The sequence below is a fragment of the Saccopteryx leptura genome, chromosome 6 (genome assembly GCF_036850995.1).
Source record: "Saccopteryx leptura isolate mSacLep1 chromosome 6, mSacLep1_pri_phased_curated, whole genome shotgun sequence".
Classification (NCBI taxonomy): Eukaryota; Metazoa; Chordata; class Mammalia; order Chiroptera; family Emballonuridae; genus Saccopteryx; species Saccopteryx leptura.
This window is the reverse complement of record NC_089508.1, coordinates 29,441,375-29,454,211: the sequence shown is the minus strand read 5'-3', so window position 1 is coordinate 29,454,211 and position 12,837 is coordinate 29,441,375. Positions and strand designations below refer to the sequence as shown.

Sequence of the window (12,837 nt, the reverse complement as noted above, 5' to 3'; positions counted from 1 at the left end):
AATCAATATCTCTTTGGAATCATGAGTCTTGCCTCCTGTGTGACAAATGCATTGTTATCAGGGTAGATTGGAGGCTCCTGGGGGGATATTTTTGTGTCTGTGAGAGAGGTAAGGGGGACACTAATCTAGCAAGGGACATGCCCTTCAGAACTGAGCACAACTGAGTAGAGGGATTAAAAAGTCTGAATTAAAAATGACTTGGAAACTGAATGAATAAGGAATTAGGAGGTGAACAGAGAATGAAAGATGACTGGGTATTTTGACCTTGGGATAGAAAGACATTGATGTTATTAATTCACCTGGGGGCATTTGGAAGAATACATTTTAAAGGAAGGAAATATGGCACATAACTTTTATTTGTGCATTTATTGAATATAAGGAAATAATTCCTTCTTATATACCTTTTTAATGTTTGTCTGTTTGTAAAAATTGAACCTAACTGTATTACATATTACAGAAAATGAAATAATGTTCAATCAGTTCGCTAAATATTTGAGTTGTCTGCTGTGTTCTGTGTATTCTGCAGGTCTCTGTTCGATCTCTGTCAATCATATGGGTAGTGTTGAACTAGGTATTTCTGGATGATCAGTATGCTGAGTTTTCTTTTTTCTGCCTAAAAATAGAACTCTCAAACTATACCTGCTTTGAGCATCAAATTCCTTAATTCTTTGCAAGAGAATGCTTCGATGACCTGTTTCTAAGAGAGATGCCTATTAAATTGTGGTAAAGGAAAAATAGTTGAATGGGGCTAGCCAGTTAGTTAGTCATACAGGATGATAGAAAGAACTTCATTCATTATTACATTTTAACTCACCCCAAATGAAGGGACCTTATACCAGGCATGTAGTGACTTGCGGTTTGGAGTCAGACATGAGTTAAATTTATAATTCTGTGGCTTTCTGGATGCGTGACTTTGAGTCACTTATGTAACTACTGTGAGCCTCAGTTTCTTCATTGATAAAAAGAAGAAAAATAACCCGGAGGGAAGGATAGTACCTCATGGGGTTATTGTGAAGATTCATTTAGATGAAGTAAATAAGGCATCTTACATCCTGCTTGGCTGGGAGGTGGCCCATAATGAATGCTTGCTTCTTTTTTCTTTTATCTTTAGGTCTTAACAGAGACGGTAACACTGGAGAGGAAATGAATCATAAAATGTATAAATGTTGATGCTGTTAATAAGTTGAGTAAAGTACATTCATGCAGTGAGTTGCATTTTTTTTTAAGACACAGGAAAACATTACAAACATATTTAGCTTATTCAGGAGATTGAGAATCAATGAATTATTAAAGGTTAATAAGAAATGTAAAGGTCATGCATCAAACACCTTTCTTCTGGAATGGTGCTGCTGTTATGTTGAAGGGGAGACTTTCTACAAGTTTATAGGAACTTGATTTTTACCTTTTAGGTAGTAGCAAGGGACTCTTTTTAAAATTTAATTTAGAAACAAAGTTGTCAATTGCTGTAGTTCTTTAAAGAAATGACCACTAATCATTTGTTTTCTATATTGGAAATATATTTTGATTCCTCATGACTGATTTGTGGATTGGTGAGGCTAGGTATGTGTACATGTTATTTGACATATTGGTTATTGCTATAAAAGGGATATTGGATATGTTCAATCTATTAGAAAGAAAGAAATCACACTTATTGCCCAATATGGGTCCAGGACTTGGAATCATTTAAACCTAGTGTTAGGTTGACTAACGTAAGCCATGGTTGTGTTGGAAACATGGGATATTCACCTAGTTCTGTTCTCTATGTTCAGTGACAGACTAGCTATTGGCTGTGGTGACAACTTACCTACTGCAAGACACTATCCTCAGGGATAACTAAAAATTGGTCCTTGAAACCAAGGTCAATTCAAAACATTTGCTATGGACGTCATCTGTGTAACAATTTATTCAAGGTCATAGCTATAAAACCAGACCTTGACTTAGAGGTCTACAACAAAAATTTGCATTTAAAGAAACTGTGCAAACAGTGCTTTCATTTTCATTTTCTCTCTTGTTTGTTGTTTCTTTCTCTTGTCAGATATTTTCAGTGTGAAATTTTTGCTTGGACTATGTTGTGTTGATTCAGATGCTGACATTTAAAAAAGCCAAATCTAGAGAAATGGAGCTTGTGGGTAAACTTCCAAGTAATAAGCAGGATGATTATGTCCATGATGTTGCTGTGACTCTTAAATGCCATTGGGGGGGTAACCCTCTACCATATGAGTAATTAATGGTGGGTACGTTTCTACAGCTCCCACATTTCAGAATACTCTTTATTCTCTTTTTATTTCTGTCATTAACTATAAGAAGTTGTACTTTCCCAAAGCATGATTTATTTATTGACTTGAACAGACTTTTTTAATTTCATTTTTCATTCTCCATATTCACATTTTAGATTAGAGGTGTGTATGAAAAATGTATTGGTCCCATTAAAAATCTATTTAAAAGAAAAGCTTAATTATTCATTAAGTTGCCTGGACCTGTTAATCTTTTTATATTCCTGGATCCAGAAGACCCTGGGTCATTTCCTTGCCCAATGTAGTGATGCTGTTTGAACCTGGATGTATATCAGATCATTTATAAAAATTGTAAAAATGCTGTTCCATAAAGGACTCCCCCCCAAAAGATATTTTTGTTTAATAGGTTTGAGTTGGGTCCTAAGAATCTGAGTTTTAAAATGTTGGAGTTATCGCAAAGGATTGAAACTAGAACTGCTTTATGACGCAGTGATTCCACTTCTGGGAATATATTCGAAGAAACCTGAAACACTAATTTAAAAGAATATATGTACCCCCCCCCATGTTTAGTGCAGCATTATTTACAATAGCCAAGATTTGGAAGCAGCCCAAGTGTCCATGAGTAGATGAGTGGATAAAAAAGGTTTGGTACATTTACACAACAGAATACTACTCAGCTGTAAAAAGGAAGGAAATCTTACCCTTTGCGACAGCATAGATGGACCTGGAGAGGATTATGCTAAGTGAAATAAACCAGTCAGAGAAAGACTAGTACCCTAGATTTCACTTCTATGTGGAATCTAATGAACACAAACTAACAAACAAAATAGAAACAGACTCATAACAGACTGACAGCTGTCAGAGGGAAGGGAGGTTGCAGGGCTTGGAAAAAAGGTGAAGGGAATAAGCAAAAAAGAAAAAAAATAAAACACATCTCATGATAGATAGATGATAGATAGATAGATAGATAGATAGATAGATAGATAGATAGATAGATAGATAATGTTTCCAGGAGAATCTGATACCCAACTAAGCTTGAAATGCAGTTATTTAGTGTCTTTTACAACATCCAGGTGGAGTACACATTGCAAAGAAATGGGAAAGTTGGTGTTTTGAAGTGAGTTTTTGATTTTATAATTATTTGTAGATTTCTCAAGATGTAGAAGAACCAGGCTCTTGTCATAAAGTTAAAATTGGGGATTTTAGTAGCTTCATCTTAAAGATTTTCTAGGTCAACATTCTCATTTTATAGGTGAGAAAGTAAGGAGAGGATGAGTAACTTGCTTTAAGTTGTTCAGCCATTTCCCCATGAAGTTTCCCGTGATCATGTCCAGGTAGCCTGCCCGCCCCGGTTGAAGTCCTTTCTACACCACCTTGTCACATTGTTGTGGCTCAACAGACACTGATGAAAGTAAATAAATGAAATGACTATGTGGCAGATCTTTGGTTTTTGTGGTTATTCTTCGAGAATTGATTTGGTTTTACTCTGAACATTTGTGATGCTGAAACTTCGTTCTCCTTGCTGGCATTCTTGTTTCCTGAGGATAGGCTTTCTGAAGTGTGTACTTTCTGATTTTGTTTGGTTCCCTAATGTCTCTTGACAAACTTCCGACTAGACTGGTAATTTGATTTGGTAGAATTCTGGGTTATTCGACGGTAGGTAGACAGAGAAAATTGTAGCTTAGCGTGACCCAGGCTAGGGTCAGGAGGCGGGACAGTGTGATGGAAGATGCCAGGCAGGGAGATGAGAGATATGACATCTGGTCCCAGCTCCCATACTCACTGGTTCTCTGGATGGGAAATTTTATCTTTTTGGTTCTGTTTCTTATTTTGCCTTCTCTCTTTCCTCTTTCTTTCTCTCCTTCCTTCCCAATTATGAAGTACTCCTTACACAAAAAATAATCTATTCAGTCTTCACATGGGTGGAAAGAAGCATAATAAAATGAACCCTATGCACTTATCATGAACTTAAAAAATAAACTATTACCTTGGTTTCATTTCTTCTTCTGTAAAGTAAGGGGGTTGGATTAAACAATGTGCAAATACCTTTCTGCAGTGCTTTTGAAGTTTCATTCTATAACTTTATTATAGTTCAGAAGTTGATAGACTTCCCTGATGTCAGAACAATGTTGTGTGACTATATGTGTGTGTGTTTTGAACTTTTCTGGAAATGTTTTAGACATTTCTAGGCAACCTAAATTGGATTAAGATAATACCCACTGTAGTCTGGCATCAGAAGAAAAAAATATTTAATTGTAATAATTTCACATTCAACAGTTAAAGTACTTTCTTGGTAGTGACTTGTTAAGATGAAATATCTTAAATAACATTTAAGATATTTGTTTAGGACATTTTGCAGTACCAGCTGTATGTTAGAGAGCAGCAGCAATGTTTAAATAACAGCACTGGGTGTTGTCAATAATATGTAGTGTCACCTATGAATTAAAAGTTTTAGAGGAAGAATAAAAAGCCAATGACCTTGTATATCAAAGGGGTTGTTAAATAGCATGCCATTGCTAGCTTCCTAAGGAGGTTATTAACTCCTTTTCTGCTAGAATTTGGATCTCACCTTTGTGTTGTTCTGATACCCCAAGGTCATGTTCCATAATGATCTAGGACCCTTAAAGTCCTGGATAGATATTGGGTTAGGCATACTTGCAGAATGTAAATGTAGCACTATTTTAGTTACATAGGCAGTGGCATGCATCAAGAAGGGGGAAATTTAGCCTGGAAGAGGCAAGGGTAAGGAGAAAGCTGGGAATAGGGCATCATTCTGGAATTCATAAAAGGCAGTTGTAGAGGCCAGCACAGTTGAATCAGGGAATCCACAGACCCTGGTGACCAAAGCATGATGAAAATTAGAAACTAACCCACAAATATGTATTAAGCATAATTTGTGTGCAAGATGCTGTTAGATGCTAGGAATGCAAGTTGAAGGCTATTCCCTGAATGAACCTACAGGCCATTAGGGCGGAGATGGGTGACTAACAATCGCAGTACTCTTAGAAGCCAGCTGAAGGGTCTGGGAAGAGATAGAAAGGTCATGAAGTTCATATCAGGAGCGAGAATGATGTCATAGAAGACACCTGAGGGTTTTGCACCTGCTTTAATTCTTGAAATATGATTAGAATTAACCTGGTAGAGAAAGAGAGAAAAACTCTAGGAGGCAGAAGGACCAACACATATAAAGGGATAGTGTTGTGATGTTGTATACCAAGTTCTGGAAACTTCAAGTGGCTGTTTCCATGGAGCTAGGTTTCTGTGATGAAGGGTTGAGGAACAGATCTGGACGGGACATTAGGTACAGATCATGAAGACCTTGTACATCACGCAAAGAGTTTGGATGTTGTGCAGGCATCTTCCCTTTGTGCCTCCACACCCATGTTCAACCTCTCTATGTGCTGCTGGTATGTGGACATCTACCAGCCTTCTGTGACCTCTGACTTTCCATTGAAATTGGCCAGTAAAAGCCTGGGGAGAGATGGGAGGGAAGAAGAGGCGCAGAGTCAAGGTATTTCTTTCCCTGGTTCCCTCCAGGCAAGGTCTTGCCCTGGCTGTGTCCCTTGACTGTAGGCCATTGCTTCTCTCAAAGCAGACTACTCTTTTCTTCTGGGTTCTAATATACCTTTCTTCTACTTGTCCTTTGGGGCCCTGGGGTGCTTCCAGTTCGTATTGGTAATCTCTCTGTCTGTAACAGTTTACCCCCAAATATAGTGGTTTACCCACATTTATGTCATGGTTTCTATGGGTCAGTAATCCTAGAGCAGATTAAGTGGGTCCTCTGGTTCAGGGTCTCTTACAAGGCCACAGTCAAGATGTGGGCTGAGGCTTCATTGGAAGCTACAGTTGAGAAGGTTCACTCATGTGGTTGTTGGCTGGATTCAGTTCCTTGAGTGCTGTTGGAAGAATGGCTTCACTTCCTCCTGGGCTCTTGGACAAAGCCTATTGTCAGTTCCTTGCCACACATGCCTCCCCTTCAGACAGCTCACAACATGGCTGCCTGTTTCATCAGAATGAGCCAGGGAGAGGAGGCAGGGGGTTAGGGGTTGGTAGTGAGAGTTTCACTATTTTATAATCCAATGTTGGACATAGCATCTCATCCCTTTGTTAGGAGCAATTCACTAGGTCCATCACTAGGGGAGGCTGTTTATGCAAGGGCATGAGTGCAGGAGGTAGAGATCTCTGTGGGTCACTTTAGCAGCCACGCACCACACAATTCTATTTCCTCGTGTTGTACTTGATCCTTATTGAAATAAATTTTCTTGAATCATCCTATATTATGTGTGCCATCTGTTTACTGATAAGCCTCTGACTCATGCAAGTATTGTCCCAAAAGCAAAGGAAAACCATTGGGACCCTGTTTTTCTTCATAAGGAAATTCTCCAGGAAAGGATTTGAAACAGGAAAGTCTAATGTTCAAGGTGGAGAATGGGCTTATGGAAGGAAGAGAAATGGAAGGATAGTTGAGCGATTTTACAAGAATTCAGGTGAGGAGAAAATGAAGCCCCAACCAGTGGCAGTGGTAATGGAGAAGGGACGTGTTTGAGAGATGGTCAGGGGCAGCATCGACAGGTTTTGTTTACTGTTGAGATGTAGGGAGGATCTGCAGGTAACAAGAGGGAATGAGGAAGGGTCTTTTTACCAGGTTATACCTGGGAGCTGTTAAAGGTCTCTCTGGACCAATGAAATTTTGAACCAAATGCTCACTGTAGAACTGGATGGCTTGCCCCTCTCCCCCTTGTCTGTAGATAAAGCAGGAGTGCCATGGAAAGAGCGCAACTGGACCAGGGGATCTGGGTATTTACTGTGGCCTTACCTCTAGTTGAATTCCAGTCCTGCACACGTTGTTTCTAGGTTTCTGTGCTAAGGCCAGTTGTCACGTACAACGTGAGAGGAGAGCGAGGCTGGGTGATCTCAAGAGAACTTCCAGTTCTAACATTCTAGGTTTTTCATTACCTAAAACAAAAGGACCTTTTATCACTTGTTTATACTTTTATAGCCTTTATTGCTTATTTGCTTTCTTTATAATTTTTTTTAAAACTCAAGCAAAACTTTAAAAACAGGTAACTATGTTTAAAGTAAGTGCATTTTGGTCTTGAACATTCAGGGTTTGCTTCCATTCTTTTCTCTCTTTTTTTTATTTAACATTAAATAAAATATTCAAGGACAAACTTCAGAGAATGTTCTGGGTAACTAATTTAATTTTTCAATCTGCATTTTAAGATTCCTTTCTTTAACTATTTTGAAGTAATTTTTTTTATTGCCTTAAGAAGAGACTGTTCTGTTCTTCTTTTCCGTGAGGATTAGGCTTGCCAAGGGAAAACCTTCCCATCATATTATCTTGGAACAGACCAGTACTAGACTAGTGGTATCAGTGTCCACAGATGAAAGATGCTATTTGTAGTGTGGACACTAGCTCAGTGTGGTTTTATGATGCATTTTTATCAGCATAACTTTCTAATTTGAAAAGCCTCTGGTGTGTTTAAGGCTTCATTTAAAAAAATTTTTATTTCACTTCCGACTCTTAAGAGTTTACATTTTGGCAGTTTCTTACTTTAGCTGTGGACACTCCTGGATCCTTACACTATGGAAGACATGCATGGCCACAGAGGAAATTCCCCATCCTCAGTAGTTTGAACAAGAAAAACTATAAGCTGGTAGATACTGGTGACTAGACACCAAACCTGTTAAAATAATTAAGGGATGGGAGCATTATATTTAAAAAATCTGTTAACTTTCCAATACAAGTAAAAGATGGAAATGGATAAATTTTTTGGTCAGCATATCTACTTCTAAAATGTTATTACAATAAAGGAATAAAAAATATACAAAGATAGAAATATAGATATAAACATTCATCTACTCCAAAAGAATATTCATGCCTCTGTGGTGAATAATATCCAGAGTAGAAATAAATGGAATTATTTATTGAAAGGAAATTGCTAAATAATTATAGGGGGACAGGATTCTTATTGGGGATGATCTCACAGTTAGGTTATTGGATTTCTGTTTTGGTGAATATAATTGTCTTGAAAAGAAGATGGTTACTGGCATCCTGATATATAGTCAGATTAATTATGCTTTATTTAAAAAACCTTCTAAGACTTTACCATTCTTGTTTTTTTTCTTTTTTTTGTATTTATTTTTTTTATTTTTATTTATTTATTTATTTATTTATTTTTTGTATTTTTCTGAAGCTGAAAACGGGGAGTGACAGTCAAACAGACTCCCGCATGTGCCCGACTGGGATCCACCCGGCATGCCCACCAGGGGCGATGCTCTGCCCACCAGGGGGGGATGCTCTGCCCCTCTGGGGGGTTGCTCTGCCACCACCAGAGCCACTCTAGCGCCTGGGGCAGAGGCCAAGGAGCCATCCCCAGCGCCCGGGCCATCTTTGCTCCAATGGAGCCTTGGCTGTGGGAGGGGAAGAGAGAGACAGAGAGGAAGGAGGGGGGTGTGGAGAAGCAAATGGGCGCTTCTCCTATGTGCCCTGGCCGGGAATCGAAACCGGGTCCCCCGCACGCCAGGCCGACGCTCTACCGCTGAGCCAACCGGCCAGGGCTACCATTCTTGTTTTATAAAATTTTATTTTATTTGCTAAATACATGGGTTAGGTATATTTACCAATATTATTGTTTCATTGCTTTTTATTATTTTCTTTAAAAATTGTTTTATTTTAGCATGCACTCTGATCAGAATTCACAGGGCAAGCCCACTAAGGGGTGATGCTCTGCCCATCTGGGGCCATTGCTTGAATCAACCATGCTATCCTCAGCGCCCAGGGCAATGCTTGAACCAATCGAGCCACTGGCTGCGAGAGGGGCGGAGGGAGAGAAAGGGAAGAGGGGGAAGAGAAGCAGATGGTCAATCGTATATGCCTGACTGGGAATTGAACCCAGGATGTCTGCACATTGGAACAACACTCTCTCTGCTGAGCCAACTGGCCAGGGCTCATCTTAATTTTTTGACAGGTGTTTTTTCTAGATATAGAATTCTTGATTGTTACTTATTTTCTTTCCAGACTTTGGTGATAACGTTCATTGACTCTTGGCTTCTATTATTTTTATTGGGAAGTTAGCTCTCAGTTTTATTGTCATTTCTTTGAATGTAATCTCTCTTTGCATTTGACTGCTTTTAAGATTTCTTTCACTTTAGATTTAGCAATTACACTATGAGGTATTCTTTGCTTACTTATTATATTTTCCTTAGAGTTAATAGCAATTTTTAAAATTCGATTAATGCTTGCAAAATTCTCAGCCACTTACTTCTCAAATATTGTTGATGCCTACTTTTCTATTTTTACTCTTTTTGGGGTTCTTTTCAAAGGTTATGACTTTATCTACATTTCCTATGTTTCTTATGCTCTTTTCAGTGTTTTTTTTTTAATTTTTTTGTGTTTCAATATGGATATTTTTTATTGACTTATCCTCCAGTTCATTAATTCTTTCCTTAACGGTATCTAATCTATGGCTAAACCCATCCCATTGAATTATAACTTTAGTTATTGCTTTTTTAAAATTCTAAAATTTGTATTTAATTCCTTTTCATAGTTTGTAGTTTCCTGCTAAAATTCTCTATTTTGTCACCTAATTTTTTAAACAAATTAATCACAGTTATTTTAAAATCTATACATGATGCTTCAAACTCTTTATTACTTCTTGTAACTAATTTTTAAATTAAGTCCTGGACATTGTTTATGCAACTAACATTAGAGAAATAATTTAAGGTTCTGGGGAAATGTTATCTTACTCCAGAGTGGATTTGATTTTGTTTCTTTTTTTCCTTTCTGTCACTCAGTTAGGCCAGTGGTCCTCAACCCCCAGGCTGCGAACCGATACAGGTCTGTGGGCCATTTGGCACCGGTCTGCAGAGAAAGAATAAATAACTTACATTATTTCCATTTTATTTATATTTAAGTCTGAATGCTGTTTTATTTTTTTTAAATGACCAGATTCCCTCTGTTAACATCTGTCTAAGACTCATTCTTGACACTTGTCTCGTAAGTTTGACAATTATATTTTAAAATACCACCATTTTTAGGCGGTCGCATAATTTTATTTTGTGCATTTATTCATCCCACCCTAAAGGCTGGTCTGTGAAAATAGTTTCTGACATTAAACCGGTTCATGGCCCAAAAAAGGTTGAGGACCACTGAGTTAGGCTAAGAGCAGATTACATTAATCTAATCAGCCACAGAGAGTGTATGTACCTAGATTTTAGTTCTTGTTAGGGCTAGTATATCTAGTATATTTATAGATCACTTTTCCTCTTGGGTGTGAGCTCTTCTGGTCACAACCAAAACCCTGGATATTCACTCCATCTCCTAGTTTTTGTCCCTTAAGCTCCATGAGGATGCAAAAATAACTGGTCAACTTCTCAGTCATGCCTTTTGCTTACGATTTTGCCAGTGCTCTTAAGAGGAACAACAGCTCTGATTGCTAGCCTTACCTTCTTAGCTGTCTTTTTCTTTCAGATCTCGGCCTCAAAATTCTTACTCCCTTGATAGCTCTCCAGTGCCTTTGACCACATTTAACAAAACACACTTCAGCCTTTGTAGTTACTCTCAACAAGAGGGTTATTCTGAAACATTTAGTTTGTCACTGCTACAAGTAGAAAATCAGAACACTGGCTCTGAAAAAAGATGGATGTGTCTCTCTAATCTTATTTTGCCCTTCAATTGTTTTAGAAAAGACACTGCCTAAATGGTTTATTGGTCTGGGATGGTGGTGGTGGTAGAGGTAGAGAAAAGTGAGAGGAACTTACAGTATATTTAGGAAGTGAAATCTGCATGGAGGGTAACAGAGAAGGATTCAGGCTGATGACCAGAATTTGGCCCTGGGTAGCTGGGGGCCTGGTGGCACCAGTCCCTGGAGTAAGTAGAAGGAGGAGGATGACACTCAAGTGTAATGTCACCACAGTATCAGAATGACATTTATTCACACCAGCCTCATTCTTCAGAAACCTAGGAAGGGGAAAATAGATCAGGCAAGTAATTCTAATATGAAATGGGTCTGAAAAGAATGAGGGAACTCTCATCTGGTGCTAGAGACCTTTTTGGTCTGAAAACAGTCAGGAAGTAATATATTGCTGTCAGTCTGACTCTGCTGAACATTCTGTATTAGTTTCCTGTGGCTGCTGTAGCAAATTACCGCAAACTGTGTGGCTTCAGATAATAGACATTTATTCTATTATAGTTCAAGAAGCTAAAAGTATGACATCACGATATCAGCAGGGCCGTGCTCCCTTCCAGTGCTCTAAAGAAGAATCCTGTCCTGCTCCTTTCCAGCTTGTTGTGGCTGCCACTTGCCCCTCGTGTTCCTTGGCTATGGCTGCCTCACTCCAGTCTTTGCTTCCACCCTCACATGGCCTTCTACTTCTGTTCTCATGTGGCCTTCTTTTTTATTTTTAAAAAATAATTTATCAAAGGCTTTCTATATGCATTTTATCTTAATTGGCTCTCCCCCAACTTTGAGGATAATTGTGAAACTGGAAAAATGCAAAGCAATTACAGGGCACAGTTGCTGGTGAGAAGGGAAGAGGTTTATTCAAGTGCTGGGCACCTGAGAAGATGGGGGGACTCCTATCCTCAAAACCCTATCTTTATCTTCAGGTGCAGGTAGGGGTTTTTATAAGGAGGGAGTAGGAGGGTAAATAAGCAAACCTAGAACAAAAGACTCAAAAGGAAAAGGTTGGTCCTGGCTGGTTGGCTCAGTGGCAGAGTGTCGACCTGATGTGTGGATGTCCTGGGTTTGATTCCTGGTCAGGTCACACAGGAGAAATGACCATCTGCTTCTCCACCCCTCCCCCTCTTCCTTCTCTCTCTCTCTCTCTCTCTCTCTCTCTCTCTCTATCACTCTCTTCCCCTCCCACAGCCATGGCTTCGTTGGAGTAAGTTGGCCCTGGGCACTAAGGATGGCTCCATGGACTCGCCTCAGGTGATAAAATATCTCAGTTTCTGAGCAACGGAGCAAAGGCCCCAGATGGACAAAGCATCCCCTCATAGGGGGCTTGCTGGGTGGATCCTGGTCAGGGTGCATGTGGGAGTCTGTTTCTCTGCCCCTCCACTCCCACTTCTCACTTAAGGAAAAAAGTAAAAAGGATGGGATGAGAGTTCTTTGCTGAGGGGACTCAGCACAAGTTGTTCAGGGAAGTGATAGAAGGCCAGTGCGTCTCCCAGAGCTGGCACATCTGAAGGCCAGAGTTTGTTTCCTTGGTTGTATAGGAACTGAAGCTAGCAAGTAACTTCTAAATTAGGGTTTTTGTTCTATGTAACAGGTTTCCACATATTCCCATAGTCAGGTTGTCCTCTTGGCCTTACTGGCAGCATGGTGGGAGAGAGAGGGGAGGGGGCGTAAGAGTTCATTCATCTCATTCTGATGTTAACTCTTGATGTGCATCAGCCAGAGGGGAACAGGCCTTTTAACTGTAACAAGAAACTTGACCAGAGATGAAAACACAGGATTGATTATATACTTCTGATTTGTTACAGAATATATAACTGTGACCACTAAACTAGTAGTACTGAATAATGGTTATAAGAGCAACAAACTGGATTTAACAGTATTCAGGAATCCTTTTGTAAGCTTACTTTGTTAGTACATTT

General features: G+C 39.1%; 1 protein-coding gene across 9 annotated transcripts in view; it reads left to right on the top strand.

Moving 5' to 3' along the window:
- RGS6 (regulator of G protein signaling 6) overlaps positions 1-12,837 on the top strand; it is a 542,558-nt gene that overhangs the window by 27,808 nt on the left and 501,913 nt on the right. The gene's annotated exons all lie outside the window — the stretch shown is intronic.